Source organism: Prionailurus bengalensis, chromosome X (genome assembly GCF_016509475.1).
Source record: "Prionailurus bengalensis isolate Pbe53 chromosome X, Fcat_Pben_1.1_paternal_pri, whole genome shotgun sequence".
Taxonomy (NCBI): Eukaryota; Metazoa; Chordata; class Mammalia; order Carnivora; family Felidae; genus Prionailurus; species Prionailurus bengalensis.
Window position 1 is genome coordinate 126,591,171 of NC_057361.1, and position 16,510 is coordinate 126,607,680.

Consider the following 16,510-nt stretch of genomic DNA (forward strand, 5'->3'; position numbering starts at 1 on the left):
AGGTTTTAATTTTTTAATGTTTATTTATTTTTGACAGAGAGAGACAGAGCATGAGCAGGGGAGAGGGAGATATAGAATCTGAAGTAGGCTCCAGGCTCCAAGCTGTCAGCACAGAGCATGATGTGGGGCTCAAACTCATGTACTGGGAGATCATGACCTGAGACAAAGTTGGACACTCAACCGACTGAGCCATCCAGGTACCCTTAGAAAGAAAAGATTTAAAAAATTGCTTTAAATTTCAGAAATTAAGACTAAAGTAGAAGGAACCAAAGAATGAATAAAGGACACATATAATGCCTTAAGAGAAATAGAAGAAAATAAGGGATTTTTTTAAAGAGGAAAGATGAATAAAGAGAAGAGCATTTGAAAGAACATGACAAATACAGGAGATACACAAGAAAAAAAGATCCAGTATACATATAATAGGAGCCTCCAAAGATTAAAAATCAAAGCAAAGGAAAAGAAGAAGTACTAAAATGTATAATTCAAGAAAACTTTCCTGACAAAAAAATAGATTCAAACTTATAAATTGACAGATTACATCAGGTACCCAGGAAAATCACCCCAAAACAAGCAAACCCAAAAAATATTCTAGTAAAATTATTGGATTAAAGAAAGAAAATTTCTTTGGATATCTCAGGGGAAAAAAAGAATAAGTGTATAATGGAAAGAAAATGAGACTCTCCTCAAAATTTTCAACATTGATGCTTTACACCAGAAGAAAATTTAAGATAATCATCATGGGGAAAAAATCTGAGCCAAGAATTTTATACCCAACCACGCTTGCTTTCAAGTATAAACACAGCCAATTCTCACCAACATGAAAACTTGGAGAATGGTATGTTGCCATGACTCCTTTCTATTAGAGAATGAACTTCAGACAATGAAAATAAATGAAGGGACACCAATAAAGGCTGGTGGTAAGCATTAAATATATATTTACATATAGAATAAGGCATAAATGAGGGACATGGGAAGAGAGGGGAATATATAGTGGCTATATGTCACAACAGTTCCACATAGTGCAACTGGTGTACAAAGAATGGGGACAGTGGAAAGAGCAGATGCACAATTTTTTAAACTCTTTTCTGTAATTATGGTGATGAAACAGCTGGTCTTGTTATATGGAGCATGTATTTTTAAATTTTTTTAAATGTTTATTTACTTTTGAGAGAGAGACAACGTGCTAACAGGAGAGGGGCAGAGAGAGGGAGACACAGAATCTGAAGCAGGCTCCAGGCTCTGAGCTGTCAGCACAGAGCCTGATGTGGGGCTCGAACCCATGAACCATGAGATCATGACCTGAGCCGAAGTCAGACACTCAACAGACTGAGCCACCCAGGCGCCCCATGGAGCATGTTTTATAAGTCAGTAGTAGTTTTATTTATTTATTTAGTGTTTAGTATTAACTATTTAGTGTTATTATTTATTATATAAAAATATAATACCAAAATATTGTTTTTGAATTTATAAGTTTGTGTTGTTTTTCATATATAAAAATTACTCTTTTTAAATTTTATTTTTTTAATGTTTTTATTTAATTTTGAGAGAGAGAGAGAGAGTACTAGTGAGGGATGGGCAGAGAGAGAGGGAGACACAGAATCTGAAGCAGGTTCCAGTCTCCGAGCTGTCAGCACAGAGCCCGATGTGGGGCTCAAACTCACAAACTGTGAGATCATGACCTGAGCTGATGTCGGATGCTCAACCAACTGAGCCACCAAGGTGCTCCTATAAAAATTACTCTTATTGGGATGCCTGGGTGGCTCAGTCGGTTAAAGTGTCTGATTTTGGCTCAGGTCATGATATCATGGCTCGTGAGTTCAAGCCCTGCATTGGGCTCTGTGCTGAGAACTCAGAGCCTGGAGCCTGCTTCGGATTCCATGTCTCCCTCTCTCTCTGCCCCTCCTCTGCTCATGCTCTCTCTCTCTCTCAAAAATAAATAAACATAAAAATTTTTAAAAATTACTCTTATTAATTTTTATTAATAATAATAAAACATATTTAAGTAAAAGGGTCTATATTTTAGTATGTTTAACTGCACCTTTTTTCTTATTTCTTAAAACATTATTTTATTGTGGTAAGAATGTTGAAGATTGAAACCTACCGTATTAACAAGTGTTTATGTGTATAATAGATTATTGCTGATTATAAATACAATGTTGTAGGACAAATTTCTAGAACTTACTCATCTTTATTAACTGAAACTTTATGTCTGTTGATTAGTAATTCTCCCATTTCTTCCACCCCTCAGCCCCTGGTAACCAGCATTACCTTCTTTGATTCTATGAATTTGACTATTTTAGAGAACTCATTTAAGTGGAATCATGCAGTAAATGTCCTTCTGTGAGTGTTGTATTTCAGTGAGCATAATATCTTCAAGGTTCATCCATGTTGTTACATATCGCAGTTTTTTTTAAGGCTGAATAGTATTCCATTCTGCATACAGACCACATTTTCTTTATCCATTCATCTGTCAATGAACATTTAGGTTGTCTCTACCTCTTGGCTACTGTGAATAATACTGCAATGAACATGGGACTGCAGATATATCTTCCAGATCCTAATTTAAGTTCTTTTGGATAAATACCCAAAAGCGTAATTGCTGTATCATATGGTAGATCTATTTTTAATATTTTGAGGAAGCTATATATTTTTTTCATAGTGGCTACACCATTTTACATTGCACTGACAGCGTACAAGGGTTCAGTCTCTCCACATCCTTGCCAACACTTGTTACCTATTGTGGGGTTTTTTGTTTGTTTTTGATAACCATGTTGACAGGGGTGAGATGAATATGTGAATATGTGACTGTATGCAGTAAAAGGGACTTTGTAGATTGACTTAGCTAAGGTTCTTTATTTTTTTCATTTTTAAAAGGTTTACTTATTTTTGAGAGGGAGAGAGCGCAAGTGGGGGCAGTGCAGAGAAACAGGGAGACACAGAATCTGAAGCAGGTTCCAGGCTCTGAGCCAACAGCAGAGAACCCAAGGTGGGGCTAATTTTACTATCATCTTACTGATGACATAAACAGTAGATTAACACATACTTTGTATGTTATATATATTATATACTATATTCTTACAATAAAGTTAGTTAGAGAAAAGAGAATATTATTCAGAAAATTATAAGGGAGAGAAAACATTTACAGTACTGGCCTATATTTATTGTAAGTGCACTTGTGCAGTTCAAACCTGTGTTGTTCAAGAATCAACTGTATTTTTTTCTTTTTTTGTATATATTTTTTATTTTAACTTGTTTTATTTTTTATTTTTTTTAAATTTACATCCAAATTAGCATATAGTGCAACAATGATTTCAGGAGTAGATTGCTTAGTGCCCCTTACCCATTCAGCCCATCCCCCCTCTCACAACCCCTCCTGTAACCCTGTTTGTTCTCCATATTTATGAGTCTCTTCTGTTTTGTTCCCCTCCCTGTTTTCATATTATTTTTGTTTCCCTTCCCTTATGCTCATCTGTTTTGTCTCTTAAAGTACTCATATGAGTGAAGTCATATGATTTTTGTCTTTCTCTGACTGACTAATTTCACTTAGCATAATACCCTCCAGTTCCATCCACGTAGTTGCAAATGGCAAGATTTCGTTCTTTTTGATTGCCGAGTAATACTCCATTTTATATATATATATATATATATATATATATATATACCACATCTTCTTTATCCTTTCATCCAACACATACACCCCCATATTTATAGCAGCACTATCAACAAAAGCCAAAGTATGGAAGAATCAACTGTATTTGTACACTCATGTTCACAGTACCATTATTCACAATTACTAATACATGGAAGCAACCCAGGTGTCCACTGATGGATAAATGGACAAACAAAATGTAGTCTATCCATACAATGAAATATTATTTAACCTTAAAAAGGCAGGAAATTGTGACTCCTGCAATAATATGGATGAATCTTGAGGACATTATGCTGAGTAAAATAATCCAAACACAAAGGGACAAATAGTGTACAATTCCACTTCTATGAGGTCCCTAGAGTCATCAAATTCATGGAAACAGAAAGTGGGATTGTGGTTGCCAGGGGCTGGGGAGGGAGACGGGGAGTTGTTGTTTGATGAGAACAGGGTTTCAGTTTTACAAGTTTGGCATTTTGTAGTTTTGAAAAAGTTTTGTAAATTGGTTACACAACAATGTGAATATACTTAAACTACTGAACTGTATACTTAAAATGATTAAGATGGCAGATTTTATGTTATGTGTATTTTATCAGAGTTAAAAATTTTTAAAAAGAAAAAGAAAAGCTAGCTAAGCATTTTTAATTTTGGCACACCGAAACTCCATTTTACAAGTAAGGACAAGCAATTTTAACCACAGGGATTTGAGAAACTCTGAAGCTGCTGACAGCCAGTTAGAACCACGTTGTGCCAATATTTCTCGTCCACAGTCCATCTGAGGGGAAAGCTTTTCAATATCCAGCGATGTCTTGTGGAGGAAGTGCCAGCTGGGCTTGCAGCACCACAGCCAGCATCCTGAAACCATGGGACGAAAGCCCAGGACAAGGGAAAGGAGCCTCAAGAAATAGCTCCACTATTGCTGTTTTATGGACAGTGACATCACCAACCTGCTAGAAGTCTACTAAGTAAATATAGTCCTTGGCAATTACTGAAAAGAGAGTCTTTTCTTCCAATGTTCCCAGAATGCTTAGCCTGAGTAGCCTGACCTGATGTAGCCTGCTGAGTGAGACTGCAGTGTGTGGACTGGGAGCCTATAGGGATTGGCTCCATTAGCAGCATGGGCTCACACACCCACTCTCAACTCCCACCCCCACCCCACCCCACCCCCACTGCTAGTGTGTGCCTGCCTGGACTCCTCCCTCCTCTCCAACTTGCCAGAGTATTAACAAGGCCCCATCCCCTAGTCAGTGCTGTATGCTGAGTAAAAATAATATATATACACATGTAGAGGGCAAAACATTTTTATCCTTTGGATTGATTCAGTCTAGATTGGAAAAGGTGAAGGTTAAGGTCAGTAGGACCATTGCTTTTTCTTTTCCAGTGTCTGAAGAAACAGGAATGTAAACTGAGTTATACCAGTTGGCCACAAAATTGAGTTCTAAAGTTTATGTAACTGAAAGCCTATTTAATTTTAGCACAGAGACACATTCATCCACTCAATAATCACTTTTGGAGCACCTACACCATGCCAATGACTGGACTGGGAGCTGGAATGACCACACACCCTCAGCACAGCACACACACACCAGTACCTAGTGGGGGAGATCCTGAAACACGCACTTGTAAGTCAGGGGGTGTGTGCTGTTGAGAACCAAGACAGGGGATGTCAGGGGACAATAGAAAGTGACAGCTCCCCCACACAGCCAGTCTGGAAGTCTTCCAGGGGCACTCTAAGCAGAAAAAGGGTAGGAGTTAGCCAGGCCAAGGACGTGGGAATACAAGGCAGTGAAAAGCACTTACAGGCAAAAAGGAGCACAGTGAGTTAAAGGTGGGGATGGCAAGCTGTAAAGGGCCAAAGGGTAAATATTTTTACCTTTGTGGGCTCAACTCTGCCAGAAATGAATTGGCATGGCTGTATGCCAGTATAACTTTATTTATGGGCACCAATCTTTAGATTTCATATAATTTTCACATGTCACAAGATACTATTATTCCTTTCACTTTTTTCAACCATTTAAAAATATTAAAACCATTCTTAACTTTACAGTCATACAAAAACAGGCAATGGGTCAGATTTGAGAGAGAAAAAAGACATGCTGCATATAAGGCACACTGTTCTGCACCCTGCTCCTTTCACACATTCACACATTCACACAATTTGAAATCCTTTCCATACCAATGTCGATGTTGCCTCAATCTTTTTGTACATTGCATGCTAATCCATTGTGTGGATATGCCTTAATCATTTAATCTCCCATTGTGGACGTTTAGGGGGTACCAATCTCATGCTATTACAAACTATGTGGCAGTGAGGATCTTATATATACTTCTCTCACCCATGAGAAGGTTTATCTATAGAATAAATATTCCTGGTAGTATGATAATTTGGTCAAAAGCTTTGTACGTTTGGATTTTTAGTGAATTCTACCAACTTGCTCTCCATAGCAGTGGTACCAATTTCTACTCCTGCCAACAACAAATGGGGGTTTCTATATCCCCTCAACCTTACCAGTACTGTGTGATCTGACCTTCAGAATTTTGCCAATTAGATTGGTGAAAAATAGTGTCTCAGTGTAGTTTCTCTTTGCTTTTCTGGGGGTGTGCATCTTTTCACATGTGCAAGAGCATCCTTATTTCCTTTCTCATTTGACAGTCTGTTCATACCTTTTACCCATTGTTCCCAGTAGGTGGTTCATCTTTTTCTCTGTGGGAGCTTATCACGTACTGTAATGTGATTTGAAAATAGATTTTTCCTAGTCTTTGATTTGCTCTTTGACTTAGTTGGTGATGTATTTTGCCATTCTCAAGATCTGATTTGGTTTTATACTTTTCTGTGGCAGAAGAGACCTTTTAAATCTCATTAAGAAAGATGGATTTGGGGGGGCGCCTGGGTGGCTCAGTCGGTTGAGCAGCCGACTTCGGCTCAGGTCATGATCTCACGGTCCGTGAGTTCGAGCCCTGAGTCGGGCTCTGTGGTGACAGCTCGGAGCCTGGAGCCTGTTTCGGATTCTGTGTCTCCCTCTCTCTGCCCCTCCCCCGTTCATGCTCTGTCTCTCTCTGTCTCAAAAATAAATAAACATAAAAAAAAGAAACATGAATTTGATCCTAAAAGAATGGGGGAACTGAAGCATCTTAAGCAAGAGAGTGACAAGGTCAGGAGTCTGTGTCATAAAGCTCACTCTAGCTACAGAGTGATGGATAAACCCTAAGTGGTGCAAAGGGACTCAACTGGAACCAGAAAGGCCAGATTGTAGCTGGGATCAGGGTGTGGACTATGGAGATGGGGCAGTGAGCATTTCTGAGTGAGCAAGTGCAGTCAAGGAATATGCTGGACTGGTCTTGTCTAGCTGGGTCACTGTGTGGAGGCCAATAATCAAAATAAGGGATATAAAATGAAGAGAAAAGCTTTATTTTCTTCCCTTATTTTATTGGGATGTGGGGGAGGTCATGAGTTCTACCAGGGACCTGTGGAGTTGTTGGCATGTCCTATAGGAGCCCTCCCCTCAATCCCCATGTGCAGCTGAGGGCCACACCTCTATGCTCCAGTAACACTGGCCTGTCCACTGTCTGCTTCCCTCAAGAGTCTTACAAGGGCAGAGATAATGCTTTTGCCATATGTGTACCCCTAGAGCATAGCACAGTGCCAGGCAACAAATAAATACTTAAAAATGTTTAGCCAGAGCCAGAGAGTGAACACAGCAAGGATAAAGCTAAGTTGCTGTTAACAACTACCCAGAGGGAAGAACAAGAGCTCTGGAGTTGGTACCATAGGCCCACACACAGTGCTAAGGCTGGAGAATGAATGAGTGAATGAATGAATGAATGAAGTTCCAGGCGGGAGGAACCTTTCCTATACCCAAGCTTCGTTCCTTGGCCTGCTCTTCTCAACGTGCTCTCCCAGTTCCAAATGTTGCTTACTAAGCTTATGCCCAATCTTCAAGATCAGCAGTCTACAAACCAGGTGGCAGCCCTAGGTGAGTGGGGGCAGAAGAAGAGGACAATAGGTCAGCTTCTATTGTTCTTACATCATTTTGAATGTCTAGTTTGTAGATATTTTATAGTGTAGTACATACTATATTACGGTAGTAACATGCATGTGATTTAGAAATAGCTAAGTACACACATATTTAGGAGAGGGGGGTGTCAGTTGAGTCCCCCAGGGACACTGAGAAAGCCTTAGGAGTGCAGTTTCTGTCAGCCCTGAACAGATAAATACTTGGTTCCTTGGTTTACATGCACACACTCTGTATATATGTGTACAAATCTGCCCTGGGGAAGTCTCCCAGACCACCTGCACTAAGCCAGTTCCCTTTCATGCACCTCCATTGCCCTGGGGACCTCTCAGTTTGATGGCTATGACTGTAAATAGCATTGTGTGGTTATTTGAGCAATGTCGCTGCTCCCACTATTTGAGGCAAGGGGCTGTGTGAGTTGGTGCTTACTGTGGTGTCCTCAGAGCCTAATGCTGTGGACACACAGTAGGAGCTCAATAATAAATACTTAAATGAAAGTGAGCAGGCAACATCATCTATTTGTTCTAGCTCTCCCACAGCACTGAGCACCAGAATATGCACTCAGTGAGGAGATACTCATGTAGCTCAACCTGTGAAATCATATATATTCTAAAATGACTCCAGGGTGAACAAGCTCAAGAAGTAATGACTACAAAGGGAAATTATGGTGATTCAACACATGTAAGAAGAAAGAGGTCTTTGATAGGACTGGGAATGCAACCCATGCCCTCTTCCTCCTTACATGTGTTGCGCCTCCATAATTTTACCCTTTGTAGTCATTACTTCTTGAGCTTGTTCACGCTGGAGTCATTTTAGAATGAAGCCCTGGCACCTGCATCTGTATAGGCCCGCTGAGGATCTGGATGCTCTGGGTGTCCGCAGTCCTACTCTGTGGGAGTCCAGCCCTGCTGTCAGTCAGAGTCTTGGCTCTGGGAAGGCGCAAGAAGCACACGTTCCTATGTAAAACCCGCGGTTGCTGGCCTAGAGCCTTCGGACTCCAATTTGCCCACTTGGCGACCGCACAGATCGCCGTAGGCCACGCCCAGGCCACGCCTCCGCAACTTGGTCACACCCGGCGCTTTCTGAACAGGAGGCGCCTCAGTTAGTGTGGCTGAGTCTGCATATCAGGAGGCGGGTCCATGCCAGTGGCGGGTGCTGGTAGGGCTTTCAGATGTCCTCTGGGAAAACCGCAAGGCTTCTTCCCACTATAGTCCTGAGCGCTGATGGCATGGTACTGCGTGCGAAGGAGTAGGGGAAACAGTGCCCAGCACCCAGAAACGCTCCTGCTGAAGAGTGATGCTGAGGACATGCAGAAGGACAGTACCAGCAGTGAAGAAGACCGAGAGAAGGTTGGCGGCCAGTGTGCTGGAGAGACCCTCTCCTGTAATCCCACTTCCCTGCTTCACCCCCAGAGTGCCTTTCATGGTCTCCATTCTGAGGAATGGATGAGGAAACTGAGGACCACAAAGGACAAAGGAAATGGTGTTTACTGGGGGGCAAAATAGGTAATCATCAAGAAGCAAGTCAACTGAGGATTGGGACATACTTGAGTGTGCCTGGCTTCATGTCAAGAGAGAGTGCCCCCGTCTGTCAGTTCATACATGGACAGTGCTCATGGAAGCAGCTGAGGAATGCATCCAAGACCAGCCTGAATTCTGTATACACACTGTTCCATCCAAGCCTTCCTGCATGCCGGTCAGGGAGAGATCGTTACGGTCATTTCATAGTTGCAGAAACTGACTTTCAAAAAGGTTGAGAGTATTGCTCAGGATCACAAAGCTAAACTAAGTGGTGGAACTGGGCCTAGAATCCAAACAGTCACACAAAACCCTACACTCTTAACCCAGTGCTGGGCTACAGTGGTTCTAGAACTGTCTTCCCTGTCAGAACCACCTGGAGAGCTTGTTAGAACTTAGAGTGCTGGGCTCACTCCCAAAGTGTTCAGAGTGGGGTGAGGCCTGGGAATTTGCATTTCTGAATGTTCCCAGAGGATGCTGATCCTGTGGTTCCCAGGCCTCCACCCCACCTCACAGCCTACCTCCAGCACTAACCTGGCTGTGACCTCAATACTGCCTGCTTTAGGACAGGTCCTTTGCCCTTTCTGGAATGTTCCCTTCTAGGGCCACCCTAGGAAAATCCTCCAGATGTGCCCATAGGAGATGTCTTTCTCTGATCCATCCACCCCCTGCAACAATCCTCCCCGACATTCTACTGCTACTCCATGGAACAATGATCTTGTGGTTTGGCCCATACTAAACTTTTGGCTTTATCTTTCCCGCCTGATGGGATCTTACTTTTTTTTTATTGAAGGAAGTGATCTTGTTCTATTTGTCTATTTATGCTCAACAGCAAGTACACATTTACAGAAATGCTTGCAGAAATACAGATGGGCATGACTCCATCCTGCCTTTCATGTCCCTCAACAGCCCTGGCCTAACCACTGTTTAATTTTTTAAAAGTTTATTTATTTTTAGAGACTGAGAGAGAGACAGAGAGACAGAGAGAGAGAGAGCACTCACATGCATGTACACACATAAGCAGGGGAGGGGCAGAGAGAGGAGAGAGAATCCTAAGCAGGTTCTTCACCGTCTGCACAGAGCCCAACGTGGGGCTCCATCCCACAAACTGTGAGATCATGACCTGAGCCGAGATCAAGAATTCGTCATTTAACCCACTGAGCCCCATTCCACCACTGTTTCATTCTTATTTTTCGACATTCCTTTGACTCACCCTGCAGCTCCAGATTGCTTTCCATGCAGTAACAACATCAGACAGGATAGATGGAGTGAACATTCATGAATATAACATGTATAATTAATGCTAACAGTGACCAGGGCCAGTGCAATAAATACATCTCAAAGACCCGGAAAGTGTGGAATAGCACTGGAGTTCTCAAAGCAGAGTCTGGGGAGCCCCCAGGGGTCCTTAAGATCCTTTCAAGCATGGGTCCAAAAGATCAAATCTCTTTTCATAATGATGCTAAGATATTTTTACCTTTTGCACTCTCTTTCCCAAGGGTAAAGAGGGGTTTTCTAGAAGCTATCTAACTGTGATATCATGGCAGACTGAAGTCAGAAACAGATATGATTACTCAGCTGTCTCCTGTTAATCCAGACAATAAAGAAAGTTGCAAAACCTAAAACTCTTCCCACTAAATTTCATTTGTTTTGTATAGATTTTCTTCATAAAATATTTTATGTTAACATATAATGGTTTTATTGCTGTCATATTTAAATGAGTGAATTTTTTAAATTTCTCACTTTAAATTTTAATACAGTAAATATTGATATGTATAACTCGCATAAACAAAAGTTCTTTGGAGTCCTCAATAAATGTTAAGAGTACAAAGGGGTCCTGAGAACAAAAAGCTTAAAAACGTGCTTTGATACTCCACATCGGAATGAACAAAAAAATCTTTCATGGTATATTGAGTCATGGGGGAAGATCTTCACTTTTTTAAAGATGACTTTATGTTTTGTTTCCCTCTTGATGATGGTGCAGGTACCACAGAATGCAAATTTAGAAGGGCAAGCATGGGAGATTTTTGCAATCCATGTAAAACATTGGATATTTTCACTAACAATTTCTATACCTTAATTTAAAATTTTTTCTTGGGGCGCCTGGGTGGCTCAGTTGGTTAAGCGGCCGACTTCAGCTCAGGTCATGATCTCACGGTCTGTGAGTTCGAGCCCCGCGTCAGGCTCTGTGCTGACAGGTCAGAGCCTGGAGCCTGTTTCAGATTCTGTGTCTCCCTCTCTCTGACCCTCCCCCATTCATGCTCTGTCTCTTTCTGTCTCAAAAATAAATAAACGTTAAAAAAATTTTTTTTAATTTTCTTAATTTGTTTTTATATGGGAAGGGTATATAAATGGAGTAAAAATAAGGAATTATGGCTTAAGCTTGAAAACTCCCTGAGATAAAGAAATGAGTTGCATGAGTTTGCTAGAGATGCTGTAACAAAGTACCACAAACTGAGTGCCTTAAACAATGGAGATTTATTGTCCCACAGTCCAAAGCCAGAATTCCAAGATCAAGGTGTTGGTAAGTGCCTCTAAAGGCACTGGGGCAGGGCATGCTCCAGGCTGCTCTCCTAGCTTCTCCCTGGTTTGTGGAAGCATTACTCTGATCTTTACAGAGAGTTCTCCCTGTGCGCACGTGTGTTTCCAAATTCCCCCTTTGTATAAAGACACCTATCCTATTGGATTGGGCCCATCCTAATGACCTCATTATAACTTGATTATCTTTGTGAAGATCCTGTCTCCCAAATAAGGTCACATTCTGAACCACCGGGAATTAGGACTTCAACATATCCTTTTAGGGAAACACAATTCAGCTGGTAAAAATGGACAATGATACAAGTTAGAGAAATTATAAAAGAAAGAGGTATGAGTTAAAATCATGGGGTTTGAATCAATGAAGCCAATTCCATATTTTGGTTCATGGTAATGAAGAGCTGAGTTTCCTGGGTCCAAACCTTAAATTTCCTTGTTGTATTGTTATTTGTCACCACGTGCATGGAAATGTTACTTGGCAACTGGGTCTTCTGCTGTTAAGCTCCTTGCTGGGCCTCACAGATGCTAGGAAGGTCTGCTGGTATGGCAGAGCAAGTTCACATTCTTTTAAGTCATTCCTGCTTAGGTGACTCAGTTGGCATGGAATGATCTGGACCTGCAAATTGTAGAACCAATTCTAATACCTTTCCATCAAAAGTCTGGGAGTGGAGTGGGGCATGGAGGAGGAGAAAGACAAAAAAGAAAAGTGGAAGCTTATAAAACTAAAATATTCTAAAACTTGGGACCTCACAGCCATGTAAAGATGCAACTTGTGATGAGCAATGTCACTAGGAAGGAAATGAGTTTAGTCTGTGACTGTATGGAAAGAGAGCTTGTAGAAAAGGACAAAAGAGGCAGAAGCTCCTGTTGAACTGTGCATTGTTGCAACCACAGTAGTAAGCTGAACCAGGAAAACAGTTAAAAGTTGACCAAAGGGAGCCAAGAGCCTGATGGACACTGAAACCAGCACCCACCATTCCTGAGGGCCTCAGCAAGGAGGAGAAAGCCACACTGAAGGGCCACAAACATTGGAAGGAGCTGCATTTACAACAGGAAAGCCATGCTGAATACTTAATACAGCCTCATGGAACAAACCACTACAAACTTAAAAGCTTAAAATAATGCCCATTTATTATGCACAGTTGCCCTGGGTCAGGAAACTACCTCCCAAGGCTGCAATGAGAAAGCCAGCTGGCTGGGGTCTTTTCTGGAGGTTTTGGGGGAGAATCTTTCCAGCTTCACTAAGGTTGTTGGCAAAATCCAGTTCTAGGTGGTTGTCAGTTTGGGGTCCCAATTCCCTTGCTGGCTGCCATCTGGCAATCACTCTCCACTCCTAGGAGCCACCCACATTCCTTTACAAATTTGTTCCCCTCCATCTACAAACAAGCTTCAAATCTCTCTGAATTCCCCTTGTGCCTTCAGCAGGGATAAGGCTTTGGTTGTAGAGACCCCACCAGAGAATACTAGATAATGTTCCTATTGTAAGGGCAACTGATTAGTAACCTTAATTACATCTGCCATGCACCATTGCATATTCATGAGTGCGACACCAGGAGGCAAGGGTCATGGGACCAAAAGCCTATCTACCACAGAGGGCAAGCCTGTGTCTCAGGGAATGCTGTCTTTGGAGTCTACATTTTTCATTCATCAGAGGATTATTTTGGCTCTGTCCTCAAAATCTCTCCATCATTCCAAATTGCTTGCCAGCCACTTTTAACTTGTATCCATCGCAGTTCCCTTAGCAGCAAGTGGAGTTGGCCACCTCTTGATGAGAACCACCCTTGTGTATTTTCCCACAGAATGCTTTTCCATAGCAGCTTTCAAAAGAGTCCTCAAACTGTTATGAAAAACTTCATTATCAGTTCCTCCTTGCTGAAGAAGCACCCTAAGATGTGAGTGAACAGGTCAGCAACAGACCCCACGGATGCACCCCCCACCTCTTCTAGGACCTCCCAGTGCCCATCTCCTGGAGAAGAATGCATTAGGCACGGGACACCCCCTTGGCAACCAGTGAAAGAAGCAGACTCCCAGGATGTGTCCTTCACCTCTCCTCTGAGCAGGTGTTTCTCACAGAGGTGAAAGGCAGTTTTTCACCACTAGATCTGCTGGGGCACTGAGTCACCATGGAAGCCACCTATAGGGCAGGCAGAATGATGCTTGCCTCTCGGTCACTCCCTCTGTCCTTCTCTCCTTCTTTTCCTCCTGGCCCTTCTGGCCCTGGCAGCCCCCTCAGCCCTCCAGGCTTTCCCTCTTCTGTTGGGAGTGGTGCCTAGAGACCTACACAGAAGGGACTTTGCCACAATCAGAGCCCAAGGCCACAGGTGCCAGAAGTCTTTGCCCCTACCCAGTGATGCCTTGGCTCTTCCCTGATCCGCTTCCTGTCTTGCCCCTTCCAGGCCTTCCCAAAGGCCTCATGGGCCACTCTACCTCTCAGCCATCACCCTGGGTTCCCACCAGGTTCCCACCTGGTTCCCACCAGGCCAAGAAGTTCAAGAGAGGCAAGCATATCTCCCACCCCCCTCAGGGGCCCTTTCCCACACAACCAGGCTGCTTCTGTATGCATTCCCTGAGGCCTTCCCTCCCAGTGTGACTCCCCTCTGGGAGGATTCAGGACCTGATCCTGCAACTGGAGCCCCCACATGGGCGGTCTCCTTGTCAGTCAGACTGGGGCTGCAGGAACACAAATAAATACACATATGCCCCAGCCCACCAGCACCAGGGCAGGGGCCTGCTCAGGGCATGGAGCAAATAGGCCAGCCTGACTTCCTCCAGCAGCATCTCAAGCCCAGGACAGCTCCCCATCTGCAGCGCCTCATGGCAATTCTAGATATGGCTCTGGATCCCCAAGACCATGCCCACAAAGCTGACCAGAATGTTTGCACATTGGTCCTCAGGAAGGCATAAGGAGGGGTGATGTGAAGGAAAAAGGAGAGGGGGTTGAACTGATCAAGGAGACAATGGGTCTTTAAGGAGTTTGCACCAGTTGTCTGTTTAAATGTTACCATGCAATGACCATGTGGGAATATAGTCCAGGGTTACCTAAATGTAATCTTACCATCATTTAATGGTATGGATTGGAGGAGTTTGATACAGCTTTTTCTTTGTGCCCTGAAGTACCAGATTCAGATGATGCTCCCTAAAACTGGACAGATATGATGTGAGAATGGCACATGGAAACAGTCTTTGGCATAGGTATAGGAAAGAGCTATGGTGGCCACTGCCACTTCACAGTCTGGTTCTGTGTGCACTGGGGTAGGGTGACTTAGGAGCTGCTGTAGCCTCCAGTGTAAATAATTTGGTCCTGCATCCATATGTGGAAGGAGAAGAGACTATTCCTACAAGTGGCAGGGGCTGCATGGAGGAGGTCCCTAGGCCCAGCTAGCTTCTCCCCACCCCTCCACCCAACAGTCCCAGCACCCCTGAGCCCCCACGATGGAAAAGGTGCACTTGGGCCCTCTTTGGGGATGATGGCAACATGAAAGGGGAGCCTTGGCCCTGGGCAAGGCTGCACTGGATGGACTCGGTGGGACAGTGCCCTCTGAACTAGGGTGTTGCGAATGCCACCACCGCTCCTCTGTACTTGAATGACAGAGAAAAGGAAGACCCCCTTCCCCTGTCCACCAAGTTGTGCCTGGACACAGCCACTAAGAGCCTAAGGTTCCTCAGGAAGTCCTGGAGAGACAGGGACATGGCCTGAGGTAACAAGTCCCAGCTTGGAGCTGTGCAGCTGGAGCCCCAGGAGAGGGAGTTGTCCCAGATCCAGCAGGGGTGTGGGCGAGGGGGTAGGGCAGAAGGGGTTGTCCTGAGGGTTGTGCCTGAGGAGGCTGAGGGCCTCCAGCAACAGGCGATGTGCTCCACTCCGGGGCAAGGAAGCACAGCCCTGGGAACACCAAGTACAATCTAAGGGGACAGGAGCTCCTTGTTTCAAACTGCATGGTTGCTGCAGGCTGAGGGGGTCGGTGAGAGGACTGGCAAGGGACACCGGGTCCACAGGGTCCGCGTATGTGGGCAGTGGCCTGGCCCTGATCACCCCGAGGCCCTGTGGCCTCTCTGGGGCCTTACCCAGGCCTCTCCCAGGGACCAGTTTCTGCCCCAGGAAAGACCCCAAAGGCTCTGGGACAACGTGGGCAAAGGCATCCCCTCGTGCCAGCTCAAACCCACTGGCCCCACGGGGGGCTCCCCATCTTCTTGTGCAGCCTCACCTTGCTTCCTGCCCATGTGCCCAGATCCCCTCCAATTATAAAGCTGTGCCAAGCCCTTTCAGTCCTGTTCCTTGGTCTCTACTAGGAAGTCTGACTCCCAGGATGGGGTGGGAGTGGAGATGGGGACATGAGTCCTGCCTGACATGCACTTCACACCTGAACCACTGATCTGCCTCCCCTCTGGGAGTCCATTTTGCCCTGGGCTTCCACAGAGCCTGGTGCTGGTCCCCACATCTTCTGGTCTGAGGACAGCCACAGCATCAGACGGAGGGCCTGGGAAGGACATGAGGGTCCCCCAAGGTCAGGTATGGTGGGATTAGAGCCCACGTCTGCAGGCCCCGTGTCTGGCGTCTGGTGTGCTTTCCGGAACAGGGACTAAGGTGAGCCGAAAGGCCTGTTCCACTTCTGCCTTAGCCCTTCTGTTGCTCTCTTCCTTTCCATTTCCAGGGGTCCTGGCCACCCTTGCTTGTCATCATGCTTGGACCAGGGTACCACGTGTGCAACAAGTTTGACCTGGCTAAGAGTGAGCAGGTGGTGTGCACAAAAAAGTGGTGCACAAGGAGACACCCAGTAGGGCCCCAAGACAGGGAAGGG